Source organism: Heteronotia binoei, chromosome 20 (genome assembly GCF_032191835.1).
Source record: "Heteronotia binoei isolate CCM8104 ecotype False Entrance Well chromosome 20, APGP_CSIRO_Hbin_v1, whole genome shotgun sequence".
NCBI lineage: Eukaryota > Metazoa > Chordata > Lepidosauria > Squamata > Gekkonidae > Heteronotia > Heteronotia binoei.
Genome location: NC_083242.1, coordinates 33712660 through 33737944, shown reverse-complemented (window position 1 = coordinate 33737944; position 25285 = coordinate 33712660). Strand labels below are relative to the sequence as shown.

Here is a 25285-nt window from a genome sequence, read left to right as displayed (position 1 = left end):
GGGTGTGGCCTAATATGCAAAGGAGCTCCTGCAAGAATTCCGCCCCGTCTATAAGCAAAGCAGAGGCTCTGCCACTGAGCCACGGCCTCTCCCTCATTTTTTACCCCAGGAAATAGGATACCACATTGTCACGGAAGATTCCAAGAGGCATCCAAAGGATATAAGAACAACAGAAGAGTCCTGCTGGATCAGACCAGGAGTCCATCTAGTCCAGCATCCTGTCTCATATAGTGGCCAGCTAGTTCCTCTGGTGAGCCCGCAACAGGGCAGAGAGGCCGAGGCTTTCCCCTGAGAAGAACCTCAGAAGAGCCCTGCTGGATCAGACCAATGGTCTATCAAGTCTAGCTTCCTGTTTCACACAGGGGCCAACCAGTTCCTCTGGAGGGCCAGCAACAGGGCACAGAGGCCGAGGCCTTGCCCTGAGAAGAACCTCAGAAGAGCCCTGCTGGATCAGACCAGTGAGGGTCCATCTAGTCCAGCCTCCTGTCTCACACAGTGGCCAGCCAGTTCCTCTGGAGGGCCAACAACAAGGTACAGAGGCCGAGGCCTTCCCCTGAGAAGAACATCAGGAGAGCCGTGCTGGGTCAGACCAGTGAGGGTCCATCTAGTCCAGCCTCCTGTCTCACACAGTGGCCGGCCAGTTCCTCTGGAGGGCCAACAACAGGGCAGAGAGGCTCAGGCCTTCCTCTGAGAAGAACATCAGAAGAGCCTTGCTGGGTCAGACCAGGGAGGGTCCATCTAGTCCAGCCTCCTGCCTCACACAGTGGCCGGCCAGTTCCTCTGGAGGGCCAGCAACAGGGCACAGAGACCAAGGCTTTCCCTTGATACTAAGAACATCAGAAGAGCCCTGCTGGATCAGACCAATGGTTTGACTACATCAGGGGTTTGTGGCCTACTATGCAAAGGAGCTCCTGCTAGAATTCCACCCCTGCCCAAACCCAAACCTTGTCAATGGCCCCTGCCCGCTCTTTTCCAATTACGCCGTCCGAGACTTCCTCCTGTACGGTTCAGCTGGCCCCGCAATCACCGTGGTCCCTCGATAGGGTTTGAGCCAGTAATGCCAGCCAAAACGGGTGGAGGAAAAAAGGCTTCCGAAGGGAAATATATATCTTTTTGATGTCGTATTCGGTTGTTGCTGACTTCACCTTCACAGCTGCCAGCGTGGTTACAAGTTTGCCGAGTCTATTTTTAGCAGGCCTTATTTTTTTTTTCTTTCTTGCCACATGCAGCTTCTCTGTTGTGAGACAGGAAACGCTGATGAGGTTACTGAAAAACGGTTCTCTGTTCGCCCCCCCCCCCAAACCCCACCCCACCATACTCGCAGAAGGGAAGCCAGCTTCCAAAACATGTTGATGCTTCTCTATTGTTCTCCCATGAGAAGAAGAAGAAGAAGAAAATATTGGATTTATATCCCGCCCTCCATTCTGAAGAGTCTCAGAGCGGCTCACAATCTCCTTTCCCTTCCCGCCCCCCACCCCACAACAGACACCCTGTGAGGTAGATGAAGATATTGGATTTATATCCCGCCCTCCACTCCAAAGAGTCTCAGAGCGCCTCACAATCTCCTTTCCCTTCCTCCCCCAACAACAGACACCCTGTGAGGTGGGTGGGGCTGAGAGGGCTCTCACAGCAGCTGCCCTTTCAAGGACAGAGTCTCAGAGCGGCCTACAATCTCCTTTCCCGTCCTCCCTCACAACAGACACCCTGTGAGGTGGGTGGGGCTGGAGAGGGCTCTCACAGAAGTTGCCGTTTCAAGGACAGAGTCTCAGAGTGGCCTACAATCTCCTTTCTCTTCCTCCCCCACAACAGACACCCAGTGAGGTGTGTGGGGCTGAGAGGGCTCTCACAGCAGCTGCCCTTTCAAGGACAGAGTCTCAGAGCGGCCTACAATCTCCTTTCCCGTCCTCCCCCACAACAGACACCCTGTGAGGTGGGTGGGGCTGAGAGGGCTCTCACAGCAGCTGCCCTTTCCAGGACAACTCCTGCCAGAGCTATGGCTGACCCAAGGCCATTCCAGCAGGTGCAAGTGGAGGAGTGGGGAATCAAACCTGGTTCTCTCAGATAAGAGTCCGCACACTTAACCACTACACCAAGCCGGCTCTCCCTGTCTGACCCTCTTCCTCCCCCCCCCCACTTTCCCTCCTCTTCTTCTCTCAAGTGCTGGGTCACGAAAAGGAAAGGCTTTGTGGGGAACGGCCCTGTCCTCTCAAAAGATGGGGCAACCTAGGGCCGTAGCCAGGATTTTAAAAGCCAGGGGGCACCCTTTCCCATCCATTGCAGGGTTTACCGCTTCGTGGAAGCTTTCTGGGATAGGGGCGAAAGCTGGAGGCTCTGAAAGTGGCCAAGTCGAGGCAGTTGACGCGAAAACTTTGGAGTCAAGAAGGGAGTGTGCCGTGCGTGCAAGCGGGGGGGGGTGTTCTTTCCACCTCCCTCTCCTCCACCCCAGCACTTTGCAGCCAGCAGCTCCATCCATCCATCCCTCCCCAGCCGATTCCACGCAGCTTCCTCCACCGCCCGCCCTTCCACCTCACTCCTCTCCACCTGCTACTTTTGCCGCTGCACTGCACCAGGCCCTGCTCAGCTCACCAGCTTCTGCTGATGACACTTCAGCAGCTCAGCCATGGCAAAAAAAAAAGGGGGGGGATCAAGCTGCCCCCACCCAGAAGGCCCTCAGGAAGGCCAGGGGGCATTGCCCCTAAAGGCCCCCCCCCCCCTGTGGCTAGAACATAAGATCAGAAGAGAAGCCATGTTGGATCAGGCCAATGGCCCCTCTAGTCCAACACTCTGTGTCACATAAGAACATAAGAGAAGCCATGTTGGATCAGGCCAGTGGCCCCTCCAGTCCAACACTCTGTGTCACATAAGAACATAAGAGAAGCCATGTTGGATCAGGCCAGTGGCCCCTCCAGTCCAACACTCTGTGTCACATAAGAACATAAGAGAAGCCATATTGGATCAGGCCAGTGGCCCCTCCAGTCCAACACTCTGTGTCACATAAGAACATAAGAGAAGCCATGTTGGATCAGGCCAGTGGCCCCTCCAGTCCAACACTCTGTGTCACATAAGAACATAAGAGAAGCCATGTTGGATCAGGCCAGTGGCCCCTCCAGTCCAACACTCTGTGTCACATAAGAACATAAGAGAAGCCATGTTGGATCAGGCCAGTGGCCCCTCCAGTCCAGCACTCTGTGTCACAGAAGAACATAAGAGAAGCCATGTTGGATCAGGCCAGTGGCCCCTCCAGTCCAACACTCTGTGTCACATAAGAACATAAGAGAAGCCATGTTGGATCAGGCCAGTGGCCCCTCCAGTCCAGCACTCTGTGTCACAGAAGAACATAAGAGAAGCCATGTTGGATCAGGCCAGTGGCCCCTCCAGTGCAACACTCTGTGTCACATAAGAACATAAGAGAAGCCATATTGGATCAGGCCAACGGCCCCTCCAGTCCAACACTCTGTGTCACATAAGAACATAAGAGAAGCCATGTTGGATCAGGCCAACGGCCCCTCCAGTCCAACACTCTGTGTCACATAAGAACATAAGAGAAGCCATGTTGGATCAGGCCAACGGCCCCTCCAGTCCAACACTCTGTGTCACATAAGAACATAAGAGAAGCCATGTTGGATCAGGCCAATGGCCCCTCTAGTCCAACACTCTGTGTCACACAGAGGCCAAAAAAACCAAGTTACATCAGGAGATCCACCAGTGGGGCCAGGACACTAGAAGCCCTCCCACTGTTCCTCCCCCCCAAGCACCAAGAATACAGAGCTTCATTGCCCCAGACATCAGAACATAAGAGAAGCCATGTTGGATCAGGCCAGTGGCCCATCCAGTCCAACACTCTGTGTCACACAGGGGCCAAAAAACCCCCAAATGCCAAGTGCCATCCGGAGGTTCACAAGTGGGGCTAGGAGCCCTTCCACTTTGCCCACCCACCCCAAGCACCAAGAATACAAAGCATCACTGCCCCAGACAGTTCCAATGAAATGCTGTGGCTAATAGCTGCTGATGGACCTCTGCTCCATATTTTTATCCAATCCCCTCTTGAAGCTGTCTATGTTTGTAGCTGCCACCACATCCTGTGGCAGTGAATTCCACATAATCACCCTTTGGGTGAATAAGGACTTCCTTTTATCCGTTCTAACCCGACTGCTCAGCAATTTCATCGAATGCCCACGAGTTCTTGAATTGTGAGAAAGGGAGAAAAGTCCTTCTTTCTCTACTTTCTCCATCCCATGCATAATCTTGTCAACCTCTATCACGTCACCCCGAAGTCGGCGTTTCTCCAAGCTCAAGAGCCCCAGCGTTTTAACCTTTCTTCATAGGGAAAGGGTTCCAAACCTTTAATCACTCTAGTTGCCCTTTTCTGGACTTTCCCCAATTTATTTATTTGGCTACAGGACTGAGGCAGCTTGAGGAATATTGAGTGCAGTTCTGGTCAAAACCCGCCCATCTAAAAAAGAGGGAGTGCCAGTAGAAGAGTACAGAACACACGCCACAACGACCCAGCTAAAGTCAATTTGGGGCTGGCCCTTGTGGGATGTGACATCACTTGGGCTTTTATGGATTTATTTATTTGACTTATAGACCGCCCTCCCGCGAAGGGCTCAAGGGGGTGAACAATAATTCAATAAACGCATATGCTGCTTCATGCGGCAGCCATTTTGTGGCAGCCATTTTGTTGCTGCTCCCACCATGCTGCGTCAAAAGTCCAAATCTGCCCACAAGCTCAAAAATGGTCGGGACTCCTGCCCCCAGGAATGCCATCACACAACATGGGGGCCGCCATCCCAAAAGCCGAATACAGTGCTGAGAAAATACTGGTTGGAGGTCACACAGCTTCATACTGGGAGAGGGAGTACTCCTAATAGGCAGATGAAGGTCTTGACAGGTTATATCTAGAGCCTGTTTGGTGTAGTGGTGAAGTGTGTGGACTCTTATCTGGGAGAACCGGGTTTGATTCCCCACTCCTCCACTTGCAGCTGCTGGAATGGCCTTGGGTCAGCCATAGCTCTGGCAGGAGTTGTCCTTGAAAGGGCAGCTTCTGGGAGAGCTCTCTCAGCCCCACCCACATCACAGGGGGTCTGTTGTGGGGGGGGGAGGTAATATCCCACCCTATACGCTGAATCTCAGAGCGGCTCACAATCTCCTCTACCTTCCCCCCCACCACCACCACAACAGACACCATGTGAGGTAGGTGAGGCTGAGAGACCTCTCACAGCAGCTGCCCTTTCAAGGACAACTTTTACGAGTGCTATGGCTGACCCAAGGCCATTCCAGCAGGTGCAAGTGCAGGAGTGGGGAATCAAACCCGGTTCTCCCGGATAAGAGTCCGCGGACTTAATCACTACACCAAACTGGCTCTAAAGCCTTAACCTCAAAAGCCCCTTCTAATTCTCTAATTCTAATTCTATCCAAGATGACCAATGTCTATCATTTACTGATGTTCGTATGTTGCTGAGATACACAGGGGAAACGAGTTATCTATTTTGCAGATATTTACTTGAGCGCGATAACTAAGGAGAACCTCCATGTTCAGAACTACTGTACCTACGCATGCCAAAGTCAGACAATGGCGAGAAGGGCTTTGTACCCGCCTCATCAACCGCCCAAGAGGCTGACTGCCGCGAGAACAAAGATGCTGGATTAAATATGTCCCGGCCCGATCAAGAGAAGCCATTCTGTCTTATACTTAATATTTTATGTTTATATAAATATCTTATATTTTGTGTCGTCAGCGGCCCTTTGGAAAACCGAACGATGAAGGAGCCGCTCGGCAACAAACCTCAGCGAACTAGAGATGTGTTTTTAGGACCGGCACTGATACGTCACCCGCCAAGCCAATCAGAGAGACACGCCCCCCCCCCCCCCCCGCAGAGCCTCATCAATTCCTGCTGCTTAGTCCCCCTACCCGAGACAGACTCCCTTCTAGTCCGCCTCCCCCCAAATTCACCTTGGGAATCCGCTGCACTTCAACAGACGGCGTGCCAAGTGGAGAGTGATATACGGTCTGCCAGAACATCGACACCTTGTTTCTAACGCCTTGATTGGACCTGATCAGTCATCCTAGGCCTTGTGGGGGGGGGGGGGTGGCACGGTGGCGTCGCCAGCCTCTGTTGATTGCAATTTTATGTAATTGTTGCTCCTCTCCTGCCACGTGGGCACAGAGAGATAGCTTCTGTTTGGAAACATATGAAGAGGGGGGCCCATTCCTCACAGCGATCATAATTCTAATAAAAGGATGGGAGGGCGAGAATCCGTCCGCGCCGGTGGGGTAAGGAAAATCCTTCCTCTCTCGCCTCGCAGTGGCAGGGGAGGGAGGAGGGGCAGCGCTGATGGATCCCGCCGCTGCTGCACCCTCGCTTGAGTTATGAGATCATTTGCCAACCTGTGGAATCCATAAATCCATGCTCCCCCCCCCCACCCCACTCAGCCCATTACGCCAGGCTCCGATTGTGTCATGCTTTCTCGGGCTCCCTTCCCTCGCATGTTCGAGCAAATCGCTGAGGCCGAAATTTTCAATTAAGAAAGAGAAATAATTACCGGCAGGGCTCCGGGTTTGAACTGAAAGGGGAACCAGAACGGCGTGCCCGAGTCGTTCCCGGCTTGCCTCCAAACCCGCTCTCGGCACTGCTACGCAGGAAGCGCCGACTCGTCACGACTGAATTACAGCGACCCCAGAAAATGACTTTCAAAGCCAGCGAGAAGCCGAGGCGGCTAGACATTGGCTTCCTCTACAGAGTCTTCCGTGGTGGTCCCCTGTCCAAGTATTGGCCGTGCTTAGCTCCTGAGATCTGATGAGAAACATATGGTGAGCCCAGCAATGGGCGTCCAAGGCAAGTGAGAACCAGAGGTGATTCATCATTGCATTTGAGGAGGAATGGTGGCTCAGTGGTAGAGCATCTGCTTGGGAAGCAGAAGGTCCCAGGTTCAATCCCCGGCATCTCCAACTAAAAAGGGTCCAGGGAAGCAGGCGTGAAAAACCTCAGTTTGAGACCCTGGAGAGCAGGAGAGGGACGGTGGCTCAGTGGTAGAGCATCTGCTTGGTAAGCAGAATGTCCCAGGTTCAATCCCCGGCATCTCCAACTTAGAAGGGTCCAGGCAAAGAGGTGTGAAAAACCTCCGCTGGAGACCCTGGGGAGCCACTGCCAGTCTGAGTAGACAATACTGACTTTGATGGACCCAGGGGGGTCTGATTCAGTAGAAGGCAGCTTCATATGTTCATGGGGAGGGACGGTGGCTCAGTGGCAGAGCATCTGCTTGGTAAGCAGAAGGTCCCAGGTTCAATCCCCGGCATCTCCAACTAAAAAGAGTCCAGGCAAATAAGCGTGGAAAATCTCTGCTTGAGACCCTGGAGAGCAGGAGAGGGACGGTGGCTCAGTGGTAGAGCATCTGCTTCGTAAGCAGAAGGTCCCAGGTTCAATCCCCGGCATCTCCAACTAAAAAGGGTCCAGGCAAATAGGCATGGAAAATCTCAGCTTGAGACCCTGGAGAGCAGGAGAGGGACGGTGGCTCAGTGGTAGAGCATCTGCTTGGGAAGCAGAAGGTCCCAGGTTCAATCCCCGGCATCTCCAACTAAAAAGGGTCCAGGTAAATAAGCGTGGAAACCTCTGCTTGAGACCCTGGAGAGCAGGAGAGGGACGGTGGCTCAGTGGTAGAGCATCTGCTTGGTAAGCAGAAGGTTCCAGGTTCAATCCCCGGCATCTCCAACTTAGAAGGGTCCAGGCAAATTGGTGTGAAAAACCTCCGCTGGAGACCCTGGGGAGCCACTGCCAGTCTGAGTAGACAATACTGACTTTGATGGACCCAGGGGGGTCTGATTCAGTAGAAGGCAGCTTCATATGTTCATGGGGAGGGACGGTGGCTCAGTGGCAGAGCATCTGCTTGGTAAGCAGAAGGTCCCAGGTTCAATCCCCGGCATCTCCAACTAAAAAGAGTCCAGGCAAATAAGCGTGGAAAACCTCTGCTTGAGACCCTGGAGAGCAGGAGAGGGACGGTGGCTCAGTGGTAGAGCATCTGCTTCGTAAGCAGAAGGTCCCAGGTTCAATCCCCGGCATCTCCAACTAAAAAGGGTCCAGGCAAGTAGGCGTGAATAACCTCAGCTTGAGACCCTGGAGAGCAGGAGAGGGATGGTGGCTCAGTGGTAGAGCATCTGCTTGGGAAGCAGAAGGTCCCAGGTTCAATCCCTGGCATCTCCAACTAAAAAGGGTCCAGGCAAGTAGGTGTGAAAAACCTCAGCTTGAGACCCTGGAGAGCCGCTGCCAGTCTGAGTAGACAATACTGACTTTGATGGACCGAGGGTCTGATTCAGTATAAGGCAGCTTCATATGTTCCTACAGAGTCTTCCTTGGTGGTCCCCTATCCAAGTACGGACCCTCTTAGCTTCTGAGCCCACCAATGGGCTTTCAAGGCAAGTGGGAAGCGGAGGTGGTTCACCATTGCTTCCTCTACAGTCACTGCCCCTCCCCTGTCATGTAAAGGGCCCGCCAATCAGTTGATTGGCAAGCTCTTTGAATCACACAGGAGGGAGAGGGATGGGCTCCCCAGCCCCTCCAGTTTGGTGTGGTGGTGAAGTGTGCGGACTCTTATCTGGGAGAACCGGGTTTGATTCCCCACTTCTCCACTTGCACCTGCTGGAATGGCCTTGGGTTAGCCAGAGCTATTGCAGGAGTTGTCCTTGAAAGGGCAGCTGCTGGGAGAGCCCTTTCAGCCCCACCCACCTCACAGGGTGTCTGTTGTGGGGGGAAGAAGATATAGGAGATTGTCAGCCGCTCTGAGTCTCTGATTCAGAGAGAAGGGCGGGGTATAAATCTGCCCCCACCTCACAGGGTGTCTGTTGTGGTGGAAGAAGATATAGGAGAGATTGTAAGCCGCTCTGAGTCTCTGATCCAGAGAGAAGGGCGGAGTATAAATCTGCAATTCTTCTTCTTCTTCCTGCTTTCACCCCCAGAGGCCCCTCCCCATGGCCCCCTGGGACCTTCTGCATGCCAAGTGATTGCACTAGCCCTGAGCCAAGCTTGACCGAGCTATCCTACAAACAGCAGTGGTTTCCATCTTCTTAAGGAGAACTTCCATGACCTGGATGGCCCAGGCTAGCCCAATCTTGTCTGATATCTCAGAAGCTAAGCAGGTTAAGCCGTGGCTAGTACTTGGATGAGAGACCACCAAGGAACTCCAAGGCTGCTATGCAGAGCAATGCATAGTTCATCTCTGTAATGACCTGGGTGGCCAAGACTAGCCCAATCTTGGCAGATCTCAGAAGCTGAGCAACCAGAAAATAAACAACCCTGTATCTTACTTAAATTAGCGTGTTATAATTGCTATTCACAAGCTCCTGCACTCAACAATACAAAGTGACATTTCCAGAGTCATAATTCATGTCTAGAATAAGAACATAAGAGAAGCCTTGTTGGATCAGGCCAGTAGCCCCTCCAGTCCAACACTCTGGGTCACATAAGAACAGAAGAGAAGCCATGTTGGATCAGGCCAATGGCCCATTCAGTCCAACATTCTGTGTCACATAAGAACATAAGAGAAGCCATGTTGGATCAGGCCAGTGGCCCCTCCAGTCCAGCACTCTGTGTCACAGAAGAACATAAGAGAAGCCATGTTGGATCAGGCCAGTGGCTCCTCCAGTCCAACACTCTGGGTGTTTTCGCACTCACGTTTTACTGGCGCCACGACCCTCCTGACGCCGGCGAATCTGCATGGATTTCGCAACAGAAGCGCCGGCGCTTTCCGTCGCTAAGCCAGCGCAAACGTTTTCCTGCATCTTTGCGATTTCCGTTTGCGCTGGCTTAGCGACGGAAGTAGCCGGCGCTTCTGGGAGCGCCGGAGCTTCTGGTGCGAAATTCATGCAGATTCGCCGGCGTCAGGATGGTCGTGGCGCCAGTAAAACGTGAGTGCGAAAACGGCCTCTGTGTCACATAAGAACATAAGAGAAGCCACGTTGGATCAGGCCAGTGGCCCCTCCAGTCCAACACTCTGTGTCACATAAGAACATAAGAGAAGCCATGTTGGATCAGGCCAGTGGCCCATCCAGTCCAACACTCTGTGTCACACAGTGGCCAATATATACACATATATATATACTGCGGCTAATAGCCACTGATGGACCTCTGCTCCATATTTTTATCTAACCCCCTCTTGAAGCTGGTATGCTTGTGGCCGCCACCACCTCCTGTGGCAGTGAATTCCACCTGTTAATCACCCTTTGGGGAAGAAGTACTTCCTTTTATCCTGACTGCTCAGCAATTTCATCGAATGCCCACGAGTTCTTGCATTGTGAGAAAGGGAGAAAAGGACTTCTTTCTCTACTTTCTCCATCCCATGCATCATCTTGTAAACCTCTATCATGTCACCCTGGAGTCATAAGAACTAAAAAGAATCCAAAACGAAGAAGAAGTCCATGTAGAAGTCCCTAGTCAGTTTCCAAAACTCCAGAAATAACCTTCATTAAATTTGGAACCCCTGCTCAAAATACAATTGTGAAATCTGAAGGGAGAGCCTCTTGAAACGTGTCCAGTTTAAACCCAGGAGAAGACGTGTCATCACTTATCTAAAACCAAGAGCTCAGAAAAATACTACTGGAAATCGACCAGTTTGTCTCCTCTCTAAAGCTAAGAGAGGAGCACTGCTGGAAATTGACCAGAGTTTGTCACCTATCTAAAGTCAAGAGCTCAGAGGAACCCTACTAGAAATTGACCAGAGTTTTGAAAACTGACTAGAGACTTCTACATGGACTTCTTTTTTGCATTCTAGACATGAATTATGGCTCTGGAAATGTAACTTTGTATTGTTGAGTGCATGAGTGTGTGAATAACAATTATAACACACTAATTTAAGTAAGATACAGCGCTGTTTATTTTGTGGTTGCTCAGCCTGTGCGCTGTAGTTTCGTGTTTTGCTAAAGATCTCAGAAGCTAGCAACGATAGAAAACACAAGAGTGGACAATCCAAAAATTCACAGTTTTTCACAAGTTACCAGCAGACATCAGTCTACTGAAACATAATCATAGTGAATACACAATAAATACAATTGGTGGTCACAATTAAAATACATAAGAACATAAGAAAAGCCACGTTGGATTAGGCCAATGGCCCATCTAGTCCAACACTCTGTGTCACACAGTGGCTAAAAAACCTAGGCACCCTGAGGAGGTCCAGCAGTGGGGCCAGGACACTAGGGGGCCTCCCACTGTGCCCCCTCCCTAGCACCAAGAATACAGAGCATCACTGCCCCAGAGAGTTCCATCAATTCCCTGTAGCTAATGGCCACTGATGGACCTCTGCTCCATATGCTTATCCAATCCTCTCTTGAAGCTATCTATGCTTGCAGCCGCCACCACCTCCTGTGGCAGTGAACTGCATGTGTTACTCACCCTTTGGGTGAAGAAGTATACAAGTAGTGAGAAATACAATTACTGAGAAACAGATATAACAATTCTAAACACATTCTTCAGTTTGGTGAGAGCCAGTCCGGTGTAGTGGTGAAGTGCGCAGACCCTTATCTGGGAGAACTGGGTTTGATTCCCCACTCCTCCGCTTGCAGCTGTTGGAATGGCCTTGGGTTAGCCACGGCTTTCGCAAGAGTGGTCTTTGAAAGGGCACCTTCCGGGAGAGCCCTCTCAGCCCCACCCACCTCACAGGGTGTCTGTTGTGGGGGAGAAGATATAGGTGATTGTGAGCCATTCTGAGTCTCTGATTCAGAGAGAAGGGCGGGGTATAAATCTGCAGTCTTCTTCTCAGCCCCACCCACCTCACAGGGTGTCTGTTGTGGGGGAGAAGATATAGGCGATTGTAAGCCGCTCTGAGATTCTGATTCAGAGAGAAGGGCGGGGTATAAATCTGCAGTCTTCTTCCTCTTCTTCTCAGCCCCACCCACCTCACAGGGTGTCTGTTGTGGGGGAGAAGATATAGGTGATTGTAAGCCGCTCTGAGTCTCTGATTCAGAGAGAAGGGCGGGGTATAAATCTGCAGTCTTCTTCCTCTTCTTCTCAGCCCCACCCACCTCACAGGGTGTCTGTTGTGGGGGAGAAGATATAGGTGATTGTAAGCCGCTCTGAGTCTCTGATTCAGAGAGAAGGGCGGGGTATAAATCTGCAGTCTTCTTCCTCTTCTTCTCAGCCCCACCCACCTCACAGGGTGTCTGTTGTGGGGGAGAAGATATAGGCGATTGTAAGCCGCTCTGAGTCTCTGATTCAGAGAGAATCTGCAGTCTTCTTCTGTAATCATAAATCCAACAAGACTCATCTGTACTCCTTCATATAATAGTGTTCAAAAGACCTCCAAAAGTCCAAAGAGAAGGCAGAGGATTTCCCAGAGAAATTTCTACAGCCGATACATCCTTCCCAGGTCTACAAGACATTTCAAAACAATTATTCATCAGCTGCACGGCTGAAAAACGGAACCCGATTTCCACTCTACTCTGGGCACAGCTCATGTGGAGACCTATTCATTGCGTCTATTCGTGGTGATGATGTTTCAGTAGATTGATGCCTACTGGTAACTTGTGGAAAACGGAATTTTTTGATGGTCCACCCGTTGCATTTTCTATTCTTGGCATATTTCATACGCTTGGGGGGCCCTATTGTTCGGCTAGATCTCAGAAGCGAAGAAGAGTCAGTCCCGATGAGGAAGCCCCGGGTTTCTACGCAGAGGCAGGCAATGGCATTCGCGGGGGTGGAATTCTAGCAAGAGCTCCTTTGCATATCGGGCCACAAACCCCCGATGTAGCCAATCCCCCTGGAGCTTACAATAGGCCCTGTATTAAGACCCCTGTAAGCTCTTGGAGGATTGGCTAACATCAGGGGTGCGTGGCCTAATATGCAAAGGAGCTCCTGCTAGAATTCCACCCCTGGCCATACCACCCCTGTATGTTTGGGATGGCCAATCTTGTCATATCTCAAGAGCTAACCCAAGTCGGCCCTGGTTAGTACAGGGATAGGAGGCCACCAAGGAACCAAGTCGAGGGTTGCTACGCAGAGACATGCAATGGCAAACCACTTCGGTTCGTCTCTCTGGATGGCCCAGGCTAGCCCGACCTCATTAGATCTCAGACACGACGCAGGGTTAGCCATGACTAGTATTTGGATGGGAAACCATCAAAGAAGTCCAGAGTTGCTACGCAAAGGCAGGGAACTGGAAACCCCCTCTGTCTTGGCACAGACTAGCCTCATCAGATATGAACATATATGAACCTATGAGGCTGCCTTCTACTGAATCAGACCCTCGGTCCATCCAAGTCAGTCTTGTCTACTCAGTCTGGCAGCGGCTCTCCAGGGTCTCAAGCTGAGGTTTTTCACACCTATTTGCCTGGACCCTTTTTGAGTTGGAGATGCCGGGGATTGAACCTGGGACCTTCTGCTTCCCAAGCAGATGCTCTACCACTGAGCCACCGTCCCTCCCCTAAGTCCCTCCGTCCAGAAGCCCAAAGTCACTACAGAAGAAGAGGAGGAGAAGACTGGATTTATATACCCTGCCCTTCACTCGGAGTGGCTTCCAGTCTCCTTCTCTTCCTCTCCCCTTGACGGTCGCCCTGCGAGGAAGGCGGGGCTGAGAGAGCTCTGAGGGAGAGGAACTGCTCAAGAGCTAACCCAAGTCGGCCCTGGTTAGTACTGGGATAGGAGGCCACCAAGGAACCAAGTCCGGGGTTGCTTCGCAGAGGCAGACAAAGACAAACCACCTCTGTTCCTCTCTTGCCTTGACCTGGCCGGCCCAGGCTAGCCCAATTTCACCAGAACAGGGTCAGCCTTGATCAGTCTATGGACGGGAAGACCACCAAGGAAGTCCAAGGGTTGAACATATGAACATATGAAGCTGCCTTATACTGAATCAGACCTTTGGTCCATCAAAGTCAGTCTTGTCTTCTCAGACTGGCAGCTGCTCTCCAGGGTCTCAAGCTGAGGTTTTTCACACCTATTTGCCTGGACCCTTTTTTGGAGATGCCGGGGATTGAACCTGGGGCCTTCTGCTTCCCAAGCAGATGCTCTACCACTGAGCCACCGTCCCTCCCGAGAGGCAGGCAACAGCAAACCACCTGTGTCCATCTCTTGCCTGTGGGGTCCTCAGAAGTCCTCTGCAATCTGATGGCACTTTCTGCCACGGTGGAGGGAGGGGGGGGGGGGGCCCTGCACGCCAGTTCTTTCTCCACCCCGGCGGGGACGTGACTCAGACAGGAGAGGCGCTTTGGGCAGCTCTAGACGGATCCATCCCCCCCTGCGGTTAAAAGCAGCCCCCCCCCTTCTCGCCACCCTCGGTCTTCCAAATGATAATTTATGACCCCCCTGACCCTCTCCTCCTTCTAAATCAAGCAGATCAATAGAGGAATCAGACAATCCTTTTAAGAAAGCAGCTCGTCTGTTGGCTTCTGGCTAATGATCCCTGGTCTTCTAAGCAGCCCCGCTGTCTAGTAGCTCAGACAGCTGGAAAGGGGTGGGGAGGGGAAAGAAGATGGAAAAGGGGAAAGGAAAAAAGATCAAGGCCGCAGGAGCAGTGTTTCCAATTCCATTCCCTCGCCGACACCGCTGCAGATATTTGTGGCTGCCTGCTGCTCCTTTCCGGAAAACAATCGCCTGGGTTTCCCCCCCCTCCCCGGGTGGGTTCTGCCCTGTTCCGACTGGCCCAGCGTCACCTTCTCTCCGATGCCAACCGGCAAGCTCTGTCTTGCTCAGGTTCAGACAGCCCTTGCCTCCTAATCAATCTCTCAGCCCTTCCTAATAACTCGATTCCTTCCTGCCGCCCGTCTCTCTTCCTGCACCCCTCCTCCCTGGACGTCTCCCGTGAATTGCAATCGCTCCAGATGCTTCTGCATCGTATTTCCAAAGGTGGCATGTGTGTGTGTGTGTGCGGGGGTGGGGGGGAAGGAATCTATCCAGCGTTTAGCTGGAGCTTGTGCTCCCCCTTCCCGAGGAGGGTTCCCAAACTCCAGGTGGAGGCTGGAGATCTCCTGGAATTACAACCCATCTTCAGGCTACACAGTGGTAAAGCTGCAGTCCTGCAGTCAAAGCTCTGCTCGTGACCTGAGTTCGATCCCAGCGGAAGCTGGGTTCAGGTCGCCGGCTCAAGGTTGATTCAGCCTTCCATCCTTCCAGGGTCGGTCAAATGAGGACCCAGCTTCCAGGGGGGGAAGTGTAGATGATTGGGGAAGGCAATGGCAAACCACCCCGTAGAGAGTCTGCTGTGAAAACGTCGTGACGCGACGTCTCCCCAGAGTCAGAAACGACTGGTGTTTGCACAGGGGACTACCTTTACCTTTTTTATGGTGTTATACTCCGGCTGAAGTCTCTCGCTTCCCCAAATCCCACCTCCCCCAGGCTCCTCCCTCAAATCTCCAGGAATTTCCCAACCCAGAACTGACAACCCCGTTCCCGAGAGACAGGCCTCTTTTTGTAGAAGAAGAAGAAGACTGCAGGTTTATACCCCGCCCTTCTCTCTGAATCAGAGACTCAGAGCAGCTCACCATCTCCTATATCTTCTCCCCTCAAAACAAGACACCCTGTGAGGTGGGTGGGGCTGAGAAGAAGAGGATGAAGCCTGCAGATTTATACCTCGCCCTTCTCTCTGAATCAGAGACTCAGAGCAGCTCACCATCTCCTACATCTTCTCCCCCCTCAACAGACACCCTGTGAGGTGGGTGGGGCTGAGAGAGCTCCCACAGAAACTGCCCTTTCAAGGACAACTCCTACGAGAGCTATGGCTGACCCAAGGCCATTCCGGCAGGTGCAAGTGGAGGAGTGGGGAATCAAGCCCGGTTCTCAGATAAGAGTCCGCCCACTTAACCACTACACCAAACTGGCTATCTCTTGTTTCTAGGGGTGTACCCTATCCAACACAGTGCCTGAAGGTTTCATAACAACCTCCTCTCCCAACACCCCTGTGCTTGGGCATGGAGGTTTCACTGTTTATTAATAAACAGAAGCATCTCCATGGATTCCACCACTTTGGGCTGGGGTGGGGGACAGTGCGGTACAGCCCTACCGAAAACCTCCGAATTGCGAACACCAGTTGTTGTTGAGGGGCTCTGGCTCAGTGGCAGAGCATCTGTTTGGCATGCAGAAGTTCTCGTTCACTTCCCCTGGCTCTCCTCTTGACAGGACCAGGCAATGAGGGTTCTGAAAGCCCCTGGAAAGCCCCTGCCAGTCTGGATATACAAGACCAGCCTTGATGGAGGGGTGATCTGATTCAGTAGAAGGCAACTTCATGGGTCTATATTCATGTGTCCAAAAGGCAGGATAGAGAAGGAGCCTTTGTGCTTTGCAACATCTGCCCAGACATGGTTGGGAACAGCATGCTGGGTTAAATTGACCGCTAATCTAGCAGGCCTCGTTTAGAAAAGGCAGCCTTGCAAGAGATGAATGCAGCTTGCCTTTGGCGGACTGGGTCTGAAAAGATTGGTTGCCAGGAAACAAAGAGGGCCCACCCACAACTATGAGGCAAAAGCTATTTTGCAAAACTTTTAATTGTACCTTTTTCCCCCACTCGTGTATTTTTTGGGAATATGTTATTTGTTTCTTATAAAAATACATGAGTGGTAAAAAAAGGTACAACTGAAACTTTTGCAAAATAAATGTTATTAATTTTTTTCCCCATTAAAATAGTAATGCAACGTAAATTTTAGTAGCGTTACGGTCATTATATTGGAACTTTTCTATTTTCAAGCTACAAAAAAGGTCATTAACATTTTTAACACATTGTCTAATGTTTAAGGGGCCCCACTGCATCGGGGGAGGTTTTTAAACAGAGGCTAGATGGCCAGCGATGAAGGTCCTGTGAATCTGGGGGGAGGGATTTGTGGGTTTCCTGCATTGTGCAGGGGGTTGGACTGGATGACCCTGGAGGTCCCTTCCAACTAGGCTTCCCAATCCCCAGGTCCCAGCGGGGGATCCCCCGGTTTTACAGGCTTCCCCCCTCCCCCAGCCAGCTGGCCGGTGGGGGAAGCCCCACCCCCACAGCCATTATGCACCTCCATGAACAATTCCCATAAGGAACGATGGGGAATTGATCCGCGGGTATCGGGGGCTCTGGGGGGGCTGTTTTTTGAGGTAGAGGTGCCAAATTTTCAGTATAGCATCTAGTGCCTCTTCCCAAAATGCCCCCCAAGTTTCAAAAGTATTGGACCAGGGGGTACAATTCTACGAGCCCCAAAAGAAGGTGCCCCTATCCTTCATTATTTTCTATGGAAGGAAGGCATTTTAAAAGGAGTGCTGTCCCTTTAAATGTGATGGCCAGAACTCCCTTGGAGTTCAATTCTGCTTGTCACACCTGTGCTCCTGGCTCCGCCCCCAAAGTCTCCTGGCTCCACCCCCAAAATCTCCTGGCCCCACCCCCAAAGTCCCCAGATATTTCTCGAATTGGACTTGGCAACCCTACTTCCAACTCTATGATTCTATGTTGCTTTTTGAGAAACCTCAGGCCCTAGCAGAGAGTGGTTCCACCCTCACCCTCACCCTCCACCCCCAATTACATTTGGTTACAAAACTGTCATCCTGCCTGGACTCCAGGCCTCGGGTAAAGTGGGAGCTCACAGGAGCACAGCTCCTGAGCCTTTCCGACAGTTCCACCTCTTCCTTCCCACCTTGTCCATTAAACAGGAGGTGCAGCTGCATAACAATCCCTGGATGAGCTCCACCACCTTTTTTCACTACAAAAGGACCCCTGCTGGACTCTGCTGACCTGCTCACGCCAGTCCACACTATAACAGCCAAGAGACTGGCCTACTGTCAAGCGGTCCATGCAGACCTGCCCTTGAAGACAATATAGGAATTTCAACTGGTGCAAAAGGCATTTGCCCATGTGCTTGGAGGGACGAGCGAGTCCCTTCAGGTTACCCCTGTCCTGAAACGGCTGCATTCACTTTAGGGTTGCCAAGTCCAATTCAAGAAATATCTGGGGACTTTGGGGGTGGAGCCAGGAGACTTTGGGGGGTGGAGCCAGGAGACATTGGAGGTGGAGCCAAGAGCAAGGGTGTGACAAGCATAATTGAACTTCAAGGGAGTTCTGGCCATCACATTTAAAGGGACCGCACGCCTTTTTAAATGCCTTCCTTCCACAGGAAATAATGAAGGATAGGGGCACCTTCTTTTGGGGCTCATAGAATTGGATCCCCTGGCCCAATCTTTTTGAAACTTGGGAGGTATTTTGGGGAGAGGCACTAGATGCTATACTGAAAATTTGGTGCCTCTACCCCAAAAAACAGCCCCCCCCAGACGCCCAAATACCCACAGATCAATTCTCCATGATTTTCTATGGGAATAAATCTCCATAGGGAATAACAGAGTTCCCAGCAGACATTTCCCTCCCCTCCCCCGCTTTCTGACGACCCTGAAGCGGGGGGAGGGCCTCCAAACCGGGGGATCCCCTGCCCCCACCTGGGGATTGGCAACCCTAATTCACTTTAAGCCTGATTCTAGGCCCAATTCACAGTGTCGATTATGAACTTCCAAGCCTTCCCTGAGCTGGGGACCACATCGCTGAACCGTTACCACTCTCAGGACAGAACCCTGCATCCCCATAGCGCCGCCGCTTCAAATTCCTGCTCGCTCTTAGACACCAACCGGTTCGGGTGAGGAATCAGGCCAGACCGATCGCTAGGACGGACAACGGGACGAGTTTCTCAAGCCCCATCTCTAGCAGCCTTTCCCAGACTTTTTAAGACGGGTCTTTTTGCTTGCTTGCTTGTTTGTTTGTTTTTTTAAAATGTGCCTGCTTGCCGAATGGAAATTCAAAATATGCTGACATATTGAGGGTGGGCGAAGTTATTAAGAATAGCGTATGCCTCTGGGCTGAGTTTTAATACCCTGAAAAAAATTTTTTTATTTAGATTATTGTTTTTATGTTTCCAAATTCAGTTATTAGCTGCTCTGAGCCTTTTTGAAAAGGGCAGGATATAAATATTTTCAGCGATGCCTTTTTTTTTTTTAACTCGCTATCGACACGCAAACGGTGGGATCAGAGGGGAGCAGTCAGACGTGCGAATCCTTCCCTCCATGGCTTGCTGAAGCGACCGAAGCCAGGAGGAGTTTTAGCACGGGGTTCCAACAGTCGCACAAATGAATAGGCCACGAAACCACGAACAGGTGACACGAACAGGTGACTTGAGCTGTATAAATAGCAAAGCATGAACAACTGTGCTTTGACTGCTCCATGTATTGTCTTTGGGGGGGGGGGCTGGAAAGGAAGAAGGAAGAGGAGGAGGAGGAAGAGGAAAAGGAGGAGGGGAAGGAAGGAAGGAAGGAAGGAAGGAAGGAAGGAGGAAGAAGAAGAAGAAGAAGAAGAAGAAGAAGAAGAAGAAGAAGAAGAAGAAGAAGAAGAAGAAGAAGAAGAAGAAGAAGAAGAAGAAGAAGAAGAAACTTGAATTTATATCCCGCCCTATACTCTGAATCTCAGAGTGTCAGAGCGGCTCACAATCTCCTTTACCTACCCCTCCACGACACTGGATTTATATCCTGCCCTCTGCTCCAAATCTCAGTCTCAGAGCGGCTTGCAATCTCCTTTATCTTCCTCCCCCACAACAGACACCCTGTGAGGTAGGTGGGGCTGAGAGAGCTCTGACAGAAACTGCCCTTTCAAAGACAGCTCTGCGAGAGCTATGGCTAACCCAAGGCCATTCCAGCAGCTGCAAGTGAAGGAGTGCGGAATCCACCCCAGTTCTCCCAGATAAGTCCTCATGTTTAACCACTACGCCAAACTGGCTCTCCAGATACACTTTCTATTTCCCTGCCCAATATCTTGTCTGGCACTATAAGCAGTCTCAGGCTGAGGGAAATTAAAGTTTGCATGTTTGCAGAGGAAAGAGACAGCCCCGTCTTTACGCCATGGCTCTTGCCACAATCCAGGGATCATTGCGTAGAAAAAGAGGTGCCAGAGCTCATTTAGGCAGATGCCACACCCCTCTGACATCACCAGAAGGTATACTAAATTACATCAGCTCAGCATCTGCCTCTTGAATTATAATTGTCGTAATAAAACCTAACTCCCCTCATACTTGCTAAATTACTTTCTCCTCTGTGGCCCCAGCGGCATGAGGAAGATTTCCATCCGTCTGCTTCATAACGTTTTGGTTGTTTCTCCATTTTTTCGTGGGAAAAAATATTAAGAACATTTGTCCTGTCTTAAGAGTTCAGCCAAATTCTCACAGGGCGTTGGAACAAGGGAGCCTAGAAGCAAGTATTTGGTGGTGGTGCGGGGGCGGGGGGGGGAAGCGTTAAAGAAAGAAAGAGCACGATAAAATTTAGAGGTTTCGGAGCTCCGCTCCTGCGAGCTCTTGCCCAAAATGAGGCCTGCCTCAGTCCAAATAAACTCCAAGCACACAGTGCCGTGTTCAAGGTTCGACCCAATCTGAAAATGTGACCTGGCTAGACTACTACACCACATGCTTGCCAGATCCTACCAAAGGTCCGGTCTTCAATTTGCAGTAAAACCAGCTCAATGCCATCAAAAGGCCATCAACAGGGTTCAAACATTCTGGCTCCCCCTAGCTTTTGCCTCGGTCTTCTGCTCTCAAAGGTACGCTTCCTTTGAATGTGGAAGCTCTACTTAGCTGTCGCGGCTAATAGCTGCAGACAAACTCACCCACCGTGAATCTGACTAACCCTCTCTTTAAAGTAAAAGATATGGTATTAGACAAGTGAACGAGCTCTCTGCACAAGGTTAGGAGTAATCCTCTCTTTGCAAGCTCCAATGGGGATGAAGAAGAAGATGATATTGGAATTATATCCCACCCTCTACTCCAATTCTCACAGTCTCAGAGCGGCTCACAATCTCCAAAATCTTCTCCCTCTACAACAGACACCCTGTGAGGTGGGTGGGGCTGAGAGGGTTCTTACACAGCTGCCCTTTCAAGGACAACTCCTGCCAGAGCTATGGCTGACCCAAGGCCATTCCAGCAGCTGCAAGTGGAGGAGTGGGGAATCAAACCTGTTTCCCCCAGATAAGAGTCCGCACACTTCACCACTACACCAAACTGGCTCTTAATATTAATATTAGGCATTCCTCGTTAACAACACACTTTCGGGACAATCCAGGTCTCTTTAATACTCTTCTGATGTTGTAGGATAAAAGACAACAACGGTTTGTTTTCACTGCTGGATGTATCTTTACCCACCCACCCCTGGTTTCAACAGGAAGCTCTCCTCCTACCTGCCCCCCCCTGCTCATTTCATTATTTACTTCCTTTCTCCCCCATGAAGGGCCCCGTGGTGCAGAGTGTTAAAGCTGCAGTAAGCTCTGCTCACGACCTGAGTTCAATCCCCGGCGGAAGCTGGGTTTTCAGGTAGCCGACTCGAGGTTGACTCAGCCTTCCATCCTTCCGAGGTCGGTCAAAGGAGTACCCAGCTTGCTGGGGTGGAAGCGTAGATGACTGGGGAAGACAATGGCAAACCACCCCATAAAAAGTCTGCCATTAAAATGTTGTGAAAGCAATGTCACCCCAGAGTCAGAAACGACTGGTGCTTGCACAGGGGACTCTCAAGTAAGTTACAATTCCCACAGTCTGTGAAGGAGGGAAGGAGAGGGAAACAGGCAGGCTTGCAAGCTCTTCTCCTCCATCACAGAGGTCTCCTGGAGACCTCGGGTGGGGGAAAAGTACACAAGAGCTGAGGGAGCCACTGGAAGGAGGGACAGAATTAAAGAGGGTGGTACAGCATTGCCCCTTAGCTTCACAGCTTTTGTAAGAGCTGTATTTACTAATACTGGTGTCAAGGCAAAGAGAGATGCATAATGATGCCAATGGTGGCCAGTGATTTATATGGTACATGTGTGTTTCTTTCTCCCACTGGCGCCAAAAAATAATTCCCTTACCTTTCCCTAGGCTAGTCTTATGGGGATGTTATTCCCAGCTTTTGTTTTTTTTAAAAAAGTCTCCTAGTATGGTCATATTGTAAAGTGCATACATGTGTATTTTATCTTTCTGTGCAAAGAAAGCATTAAGAATTTTAATAAACGCATGTTTGTGATATTTGTTTATGTCTTGCAGCTCTCAAACATCTGACATTTATTCTATGTGGCTCCTGTGTTTAGCAAATTTAGCTACTTCCCCTGCCCCAATGCATTGATGTCACTTCTGGGTTGTGTCACTGCATGGGGGGGCTTCCCCCCACCAGTCAGCTGGTCCGCAGTGGAGAGGAGCCCCTGAAACTGGGGGATCCACCCCCCGGGATCTATCGCCCAGAGAGCTTCCATGGCAGAGCGGAGAATCAAATCTGGGCCTCCCAGATCCTCGTCTGACATTCTAACCACGACACCACAACGGGGGAGCTTAAACGAAGCTGGAAAAGCAAGACTGTGAATGCAGAGGTCTCTAATTGGATATCATCTCTTTCAGAGCAAAGAACATTGGTATTCTACATTCTCACAGACCAAACTACCCAGCCTCCAACCCCATTCTCTCCCGGGACCCTTTTATGCCTCTCTGTCATTTCCTTGAAAGGTTATGGGAACATCTGCATTCCTGCCACATGTCAACTCGAAGGGTTTGTTAAATAGGGGGAAGGCGCAGTGTGCACAGGTCCCATTAAAACTGGTTTAATAAATCAGGCCTTCGATGCATATTTACCTCAGCAACGTGATCCAGAAACCCCATTGGCCTTTCCATATTTGGGGGGAAAAAACGTATCTCTAATCTGTGTTTGAAACAATTAATATAGAAGTACGACTTTATGTTAAGAACTGCGGTTGCCAACCTCCCCGGGGGGCCTGAAGATCTATCTTCCAGATAGGGTTGCCAAGTCCAATTTAAGAAATATCTGGGGACTTTGGGGGTGGAGCCAGGAGACTTTGGGGGTGGAGCCAGGAGACATTGGGGGTGGAGCCAAGAGCAAGGGTGTGACAAGCATAATTGAACTTCAAGGGAGCTCTGGCCATCACATTTAACTGGACTGCACAATTTTTTAAATGCATTCCTTCCATAGGAAATAATGAAGGCTAGGGGCACCTTCTTTTGGGGCTCATAGAATTGGACCCCCCTGGTCCAATCTTTTTGAAACTTGGTAGGTATTTTGGGGAGAGGCACTAGATGCTATACTGAAAATTTGGTGCCTCTATCTCAAAAAACAGCCCCCCCCCCAGAGCCCCCGATACCCGCGGTTCAATTCCCCATCATTCCCTATGGGAATCGTTCATGGAGGTGCATGATGGCTCTGGGGGCGGGGCTTCCCCCACCGGCCAGCTGGCTGGGGGAGGGGGGAAGCCTGTAAAACCGGGGGATCCCCCTCTGGGACTTGGGGATTGGGAAGCCTACTTCCAGAATTACAACTGTCCTCCAGAAATCAGTTCCCTTGGAGAAAATGGCTGCCTTAGAAGGCGGACTCCACGGCAACGGCCTGCTGAGCTACCTCCTTTCCCCGAGTGCCCCCTCTGCAGGCTCTACCTTCAAATCTCCAGGGATTTCCCAAGCCTGAGTTGGCAAGCCTATACCAGGGGTCCCCAACCCCTCGGCCGTCGACCGGTCCCGGTCCGTGGCCTGTTAGCAACCAGGCCGTGAGTTGTAGAATTATTTCATTATATATTACAATATAATATTTATATTACTTATATCCCGGCCATCCAAAACGGATTCAGGGCGGCTACAAGTCATAATAAAACCAACATCTCAGTTACAAGTATAAAATGATAAAACATAAACAATTTACAATTTAAAACAAAGTATTGGTGGAAGAAGAAGAAGACGACGACGACAATACTGGATTTATATCCTGCCCTCCGCTCCAAATCTCAGAGTCTCAGAGCGGCTCGCAATCTCCTTTATCTTCCTCCCCAACAACAGACACCCTGTGAGGTGGGTGGGGCTGAGAGAGCTCTCTCAGAAGCTGCCCTTTCAAGGACAACTCTGCAAGAGCTATGGCTGACCCAAGGCCATTCCAGCAGCTACAAGTAGAGGAGGGGGGAATCAAACCCGGTTCTCCCAGATAAGAATCCGGGCACTTCACCACCTGCCCTCTGCTCCAAATCTCAAGAGTCTCAGAGCGGCTCACAATCTCCTTTATCTTCCTCCCCAACAACAGACACCTTGTGAGGTGGGTGGGGCTGAGAGAGCTCTCTCTCAGAAGCTGCCCTTTCAAGGACAACTCTGCAAGAGCTATGGCTGACCCAAGGCTATTCCAGCAGCTACAAGGAGAGGAGGAGGGAATCAAAACCCGGTTCTCCCAGATAAGAGTCCGCGCACTTCACCACTTTACCAAACTAAAAGAAATAAAGTGCACCCTTCACTCGGAGACTCAGAGTGCCTTACAACCTCCGTCCCTTCCCCTCCCCACAGCAGACACCCTGTGAGGCAGGTGGGGCCGAGAGAGCTCTCAGAGAACTGCTCTTGAGAGAACTGCTCTGGGAGAAGTACGGCTGGCTTGAGGTCACCCAGCAGCTGCATGTGAAGGAGTGGGGAATCAAGCCCCGTTCTCCAGATTATAGTCTGTCTCTCTTAACCTCTACACCAAACTAGGAGAATACATATAGTACGACATCGAACAGGATGAGACAAGGAAGTTCTAAAGCTTTTTAAAAGAACGGGGCACGATTCAACGGTGCAGAGGAGCCGAAAGGGCTCAACTGCACCTCTTCAAAGACATGAAGCAGGCTAAGGCATGGGGAAGGGGAGCACCGTGCAACGTGATGATGTCACATGCTGTGAAGGCCTGAAAGTGACATCACTGAAACAAGCAATGCTCTAGGGCAGGGGTGTCAAACATACAGTCCAGGGGCCAAATCAGACCCCCGGAAGGCTCCTATCAGGCCCCTGAGCAACTGGCTGTCATCTGCTTCCTTCTCCCTCCCTCTCGCTTGCTTTCTTCTGCTTCACAGCTTGCTTTGCCAGGCTTCCTCAATCGCACAGGAGCTACAGAGCAAAACCTCTATTTTCTCAATTGGTTGAGGCTCCTTCCTTGGGAAGGAAGGGGGGAAGGAAGAGCTTGCTTTGCTACGCTCTCTCAGTCACACAGCAGAGCTACAGAGCCAATCCTATCTTCCTTCTGTTGGCTGAGGCTCTCCCCTCCTGGTCCCCTGGGGAAGGAAGGAAAGAGCCAGAGCTTCCTTTGCCCAGTTCCCTGGACCCCATGGGAGAAATACAAAGAAAGCACCTTTAAGACCAATGAGTGCTAATCTTTTAAGCATGTTTTTTAAAAAGAACATTCTTTGATTGTGTTTTTCTGTGACCTTTATAACGTTTATATCTCTGCTATCTAATCTTAAATAGGTACATACATGGCCCGGCCCGACATGGCCCAGCCCAACAAAGTCTCATTTAGGTCAGGTCCGGCCCTCATAACAAATGAGTTCGACACCCCTGCTCTAGAAC

At 50.9% G+C, this 25285-nt stretch overlaps 1 protein-coding gene and 2 non-coding genes across 3 annotated transcripts in view; 2 read left to right on the top strand and 1 right to left on the bottom strand.

The window, feature by feature from the left end:
* The window catches only part of RAI1 (retinoic acid induced 1), a 310158-nt gene that overhangs the window by 160997 nt on the left and 123876 nt on the right, over positions 1-25285 (bottom strand). The window lies entirely within an intron of this gene.
* Positions 7372-7438, top strand: TRNAT-CGU (transfer RNA threonine (anticodon CGU)). Its single transcript has one exon. It is a non-coding gene; the product is annotated as a tRNA-Thr (tRNA).
* On the top strand, positions 7996-8062 carry TRNAT-CGU (transfer RNA threonine (anticodon CGU)). Its single transcript has one exon. It is a non-coding gene; the product is annotated as a tRNA-Thr (tRNA).